This window comes from Anomalospiza imberbis, chromosome 7 (genome assembly GCF_031753505.1).
Source record: "Anomalospiza imberbis isolate Cuckoo-Finch-1a 21T00152 chromosome 7, ASM3175350v1, whole genome shotgun sequence".
Taxonomy (NCBI): Eukaryota; Metazoa; Chordata; class Aves; order Passeriformes; family Viduidae; genus Anomalospiza; species Anomalospiza imberbis.
Genome location: NC_089687.1, coordinates 36,529,980 through 36,535,486, shown reverse-complemented (window position 1 = coordinate 36,535,486; position 5,507 = coordinate 36,529,980). Strand labels below are relative to the sequence as shown.

Below are 5,507 nucleotides of genomic sequence, written 5' to 3'. Positions count from 1 at the left end.
TTTCATAAGAAATCCTGACAGACTTTCCAGCATTTCGTTGGAGCTGCCAGTAATGCAGTGAAGAAAATGAAAGCAGAATGCGCATGTACAAGTCTCAGCGGGCTTTGCAGGAGAGCACTCTGGATGTGCTGTAAGTCTGTGTTTCAGCCTGGGCTATGTGCAAGACAGGGACATCTGGAAGGAGTTCTTGGGTGAGTGGTTGGTTCTGCCTGCATCCTACGCTGCAGGAGTTGGCTGGACCGTCACCCAGACACCACGTTGGTGTGCTCTTCTCCTAGGAAGGACTCTAGGCTGGCTGGTATGGCAAGAAAGCCAAACAATCCCAAACAAACCCAAAAGACAAGCTTTTCTGTTTAATGTCAAGTTTTTTGTAATTGACACTCAACGGACCATGTAAAGGCAAAGGAGTTCCTGTTTGGAGATGGGAAGTAGATTTCCAAATACTGTACCTTCTCGTGTCATGCCAATTGACTGGGGAAGTTTGCAACTTTATTTTTGTTTGTAACTGCTACTGTTGAGCAAAGGGAAGTAATGTGTTTTCCTGGTTTCCTGAATTTAGGGTTATTAAATGCCAGATTCTTCTGTGCCTTCACAGCAAAGAACCTCAGGTTTGGAATGGCCAGGCAGTCGGGCACAAGTGAAGTCCAAGAACAGGTTAAGCTTTAGGAATCAAGATGCTCCCCATCAATTCCAAAGCAGGAAATGTAGATGCCTCTCTCTTGAATGTGCTCTCGTGTAATCAAAGTCCAGGTCTAGGAAGGAAGGGAGGCTTTTAGCAGTAGGAAACCAATTTGGCTCTGCCATGTGAGTCTTTTGTTACACAAGCATAAACAATGGAAACAAACAGTGCTTAATGGTGACCAGCATCTTACTTTGTGTTGTACTAGCCCCTCGAAGCTGAGGTTGGTGTAAAAGTATGTGATGAGAATCCACATGATGTGACAAGACTCATAGATCAGTGACTGCACCACATCCCGGATTTGGCCTCTGATCCACAAGGAAGGGCACACTCGTGTCTCAGGTGTTTGAGATCTGATGGATATTTGAGGTGTGAGACACGTTTTATTGCTTTGTCTTTTTAAGCAGCATTGAGCCTGTGTCAAGTAGCACTTACCAGCTCTGAGAGCTATCCTGAGCTTTACAAAGTGAGATGGATGATGATGACAGCACACTGTGCTTTCCTATGCTAACTGGCATCTATGTTTAGACTGATTTTATAAATTAACCTATGGGACTTAAGTACCACACACATGGAAAGTCTCACTCTGTAAGTCAAACCTGCAGCAAAACAAAGGGAACTGTATTCACTTCAAACATTTTACTGGGTTCCAACTTGTGTGTGTTACACTTTTGAGCCTGGCACTGCAGCAGATACAAGGCAAATCAATTACTCAGCTTGCCTTGCCCTTGAAAGAGTTAACACTTAGAAACAACTTGACACCTTTAGTATTTATACTTTTAAAAATTATTTGGCTGCATAAGTATTTATTGCTCCCAGATATTTAATGCTTAATGGTGTTTCTGTGGTAAATCACTACAGCAAATGGGTTCAGCCTTGATCTGATGGGTCAGCAGTGCTGAAGAAGTAGCAGATGCTGAGTAAGAGTAGGGACTCCTGTGGCTGAGGTTCAGGGGTGGAGGGAAGCCCTTTGGTGTCCCCTGAGGAGATGCCTAGTTCACAAGTTCAGGCTTTGCAGCTAGAAGATCCTTCTTTGCTCTTGCTGGAGCCCATTCCCTACCAATGCATCGCCTTCCATTGTTCTGGATCAAGTCTGGTGGACCTGTAGAAACAAGGCTGTCCCATGTGCATCTGAGAGCAGTAAAGAGCAGGACATGTCTGCTTACAGCACTTGTCTTGGCTGCTCCTTCAGGGGGCTGCCACCATCATCAGAGACACAGAACAGCTTCTCCTCCCACAGTTTTCCCTGTCCTCTGCACTTCCCTAGGTGTCTGCATTGATGTTCACTGGGGAACCTCCCTGACTGTGGCCATCCATTGCCGTGCTCACCAGGCACAGATTGTGTTTTGACATGAGCTGCCAAAGCCAGACACACAGACACTGGAGCCTAGAACATGAGAGGCTGGGCTGATGTTTTTTGCCAGAAAGCAAGAACAGTCGAAAGAACATGAGGAAAATTAACAATGTCTCTACAGGAGACGAACACTAGTGCTGCCCAGCCACATGAGGTGGTGGAAAGTTTATGTCAGTGGGGACTCTGCCACACCTGCTGGTGTCAGCGCTCCCCAGGCCCCAGGGCTCAGAGCAGCCCAGTTCGTGCCCTGGCCCACACGTTCCTTGTCCCTGTCACACCCACGGGTTTAGGATGGCCACCAGCCGGGACGTGTCCCAAGGAGGCCGGGGCAGCTTCCGTGGAAGGCCCCGTGCCCTTCCCAGCGCGGCTGCGTCGGCAGCCCTGGGGGCTCCTTCTGCTGCCCTGAGCCTGCAGAGCAGGGCAGGGTTTGCTGATGGTCTGAGCCATTCCTAAAGATCCTGTTGGGCTGTCTGAGACGTTGGGGCCAGGGATTCCTTCCAACCTGGGCCACTTTGGGTGGGCTGGGGGCAGCCCCAGGGCAGGTGAAAGTGTTTCCAAGGGCCCATTGTGACACGCTGCAGCATGGTCACCGTGGAATTGGAAGGGAACTGGGTGTCCAAGGGTCCTTTGTGACACGTGGTGACATAGGAGCTGGCAGTGACAAGAGCACGCCACAGTGCTCAGAGCAGGCGACGGGACAGGACGGGACAGAGCGGTGCCGTGAGGAGCCCCCGCACAGCGCGCTCGTTCGTGTCCAACCCGGAGCTTTTCCGAGGCGTTATTCCTACAGGTGACCTCGTGGCAGGACTACGGGACTTGGCAGCCCGTGGCCTTCCCGAGGCTTTTCTTTTGCAGGTGCTCGCGAGGCCAGACTGAGGAAATTGGTGACCACAATCCTTACGAGGAGTCTCCTGTCATTGTGGCAGGAGCCCTCAAGACCGGAGTGCAGGACTTGCTGTCCTGCAGCCTTCCTGAGGTTTCTCTGTCTCAGGTGCCTTCAAGGCACAACTACACGACTTGTGGACTCAGAACTTCACCTTGCCATCTACCTCCAAGGTGCCCTCAAGGCCAGACTCTGGCATGGCAGACAGATTTCTCAATGTGTTCAAAGTGTTCAGAGGGAAAAAAAAGGAAGTCTCTGGAGCTGCCCCAGCACAACAGCATGAAGAACTGGAGCAGTTCCAGCCACTGCAGGATGGTGAGTGGCAGAGCTGACCCCGTCCCATCCCATCCCATCCCATCCCATCCCATCCCATCCCATCCCATCCCCTGGGGACATGCCCATGGACAGGATGGAAGAGGGGCCGGGCAGACACCCCGCAGTGGCCATGCTCCATCCCCTGGGGCATCCCGGGACTGTCCCTGCCTGGGGAGCGCAGGGCTGGGCTGTGCTCTCCAGCCTCTCCCGCAGCCTCTCAGCTCTGGCTGTGCTCGCTCTTTGCCAGGTGCAGCCCTGGACCAGACACAAGAGCAGGAACCCACCCGTGGCCGCTTCCGCAAAGCCCTGAAGGTACCAGCAGCCATCCCCAGCTGGGCTGGGCCTGCTGTCCCCGCTCAGCCGAGCACCACGCTTGGAGCACTCCATGGAACATCCCTGGCTTCCCTGTCCTTTGTTCTCCTGCAGATGTTCCGCAAGTCCCTGCGCATTCGACGTAGAAGGACTGGCAGCACAGCAGCTGAGGGCCCGGCCGAGCCCGACTCGGGGCTGACCGAGCTCCAGGCAGAGCCTGATGTCAGCCCAGGTTCGGCTGAGCGCTCAGAAGACTCTGACGTCTCAGCGACTGAAACCTGGGCAAAGGCTCTTCACTCATCAAAGACTGAGGATGTAGCCATCACCAACAGGGACAATGAAGAGACTCAGGGCATCACAAATACTGACACCAGCCCAGACTCTGAGGCAGCAATGAACGAGGACAAGGCAAAGGCTGCCATGGCAGTGACTGAGGACGTGGCCACCACAAATGCCAGCACTGCAGAGACTCAGGGCCTTGCAAATACTGGCACCACGCCCACTCTGAGTCAGGAACTCATCTTCGACTATTTCAAGGAACCTTGTGTTTCTTCTCACAAGCAGCTGGTAAGCAGCCTGGCTCCACACCTGGAGGCCAGCCAGGATCGTGTGTCCCCTCAAGCCATGGTCTCTGAGGCCCCTCAGCCTTTGAGGCTAGCACAGTGTGGTGGGAAGGGAAGCTGTTCTTGGGGAAAGCTGGGAAAGTTGCTCCCTTGCACAGTGCTCCGTCTCCCCCATGCCTCCTGCAGGTACCAGCCAAGGTGAAGAACATCCACCAGAGGCTGGTGTCCCACGTCTCTGTGGATGCCAGGCTGCAAATTGACCTTGTGAGGCTGGCTGAAGAACACCCTGCTGACGTGGTGCTGACCCTCCTGCGCTGTGCCCCAACGTGTGACAGGTACGGGGCCCACGAGCCTGGAGAGCTCAGGGCTCAGCAGCCTTTAGGGCCCGTGGCCCTGCACAGCCTGTCCCATGGGGTCTGCCAGACAGGCAGAGAGGCCCAGGACCCTCGGGCCCCTCTGTTTCCTGAGCCTGCTGCCAGTGCTCCTTCCCTGCCCTTCAGGGCTCCAGGGCTCTGTCACCTGGGCCCCCACAGCTGCACAGGGCATGGTGCTGTGACCGACATGCCCCTGACACAGAGCTCTGATCCCACAGAGCTGCTGCAATGATGTGGAGAACCATAGGATCATCGGGACCAGCAGTGGAGAAAGTGCTGCCAACACTGCTCTGTGTGATGGAGGACTGGCCTCTGACCAGAATGTGCACGTCTGACGGGGACAACGAGGATGTTTTTGCCCTGGCTGTGAGTTTCTGGGCCTTTGCTCACCCCCAGGTCACCTCTCCAGCAGCTCTCCATCCTCTCCACGCCTCAGGCGCTGGGCTGAAACCTGGGCTAGGGGCAGGCTCAGGGGGCACCAGGCCCGCTGCTCCCCTGCGTCTGCCCTTGGGCCCTGCCCCATGGACACCTCGGCACTGAGCCCTGCCTGGGGCTGCTTCTCTTGCAGGCAACTCTGGTGATCTGGGTGATTGTCCAGGTGCCTGAGTGCCACAAGGCGATGATCCTTTATTCCTCCCGCCTGTTTGTGGCTCTGCTCTTCCATGTTGTCGCCACCACACAGCTGATGCCACCAGAGGAAGTTGATAACTTCTGGAGAGCATGCCAGGAGGAACACCGCCTTCCCAGCAAGCCCAACAGGTCCCAGTCCTCCTGTCCTTCCCGTGCCCTTGTGGCCAGCACCAGTGCTCCCAGTGTGACCTGGGCTTTGTTCTGCACACAGGTTTGCAGTGCAGGCCATGAAGGCTCTCCTCAGCCGACTGCGGTGTGACCATGTGGTGATGGCTATGGAGTGCAAGCGTGGCTGGGACATGATGCTGTGTGCTGACACCCAGCACTACGCTGTGGGTCTGCTGGCCAGGTGAGACCCCCTTCTCCCCACTGCCCCCGGCATTTGTGCCCTGTGCCC

At 54.9% G+C, this 5,507-nt stretch overlaps 1 long non-coding RNA gene across 1 annotated transcript; it reads left to right on the top strand.

Moving 5' to 3' along the window:
- The first annotated feature begins 3,686 nt into the window (after positions 1–3,686).
- On the top strand, positions 3,687–4,841 carry LOC137477648 (uncharacterized). The gene is made up of 3 exons (XR_011001125.1): positions 3,687–3,804; positions 3,931–4,441; positions 4,699–4,841. It is a non-coding gene; the product is annotated as an uncharacterized lncRNA (long non-coding RNA).
- Positions 4,842–5,507: the final 666 nt, after the last annotated feature.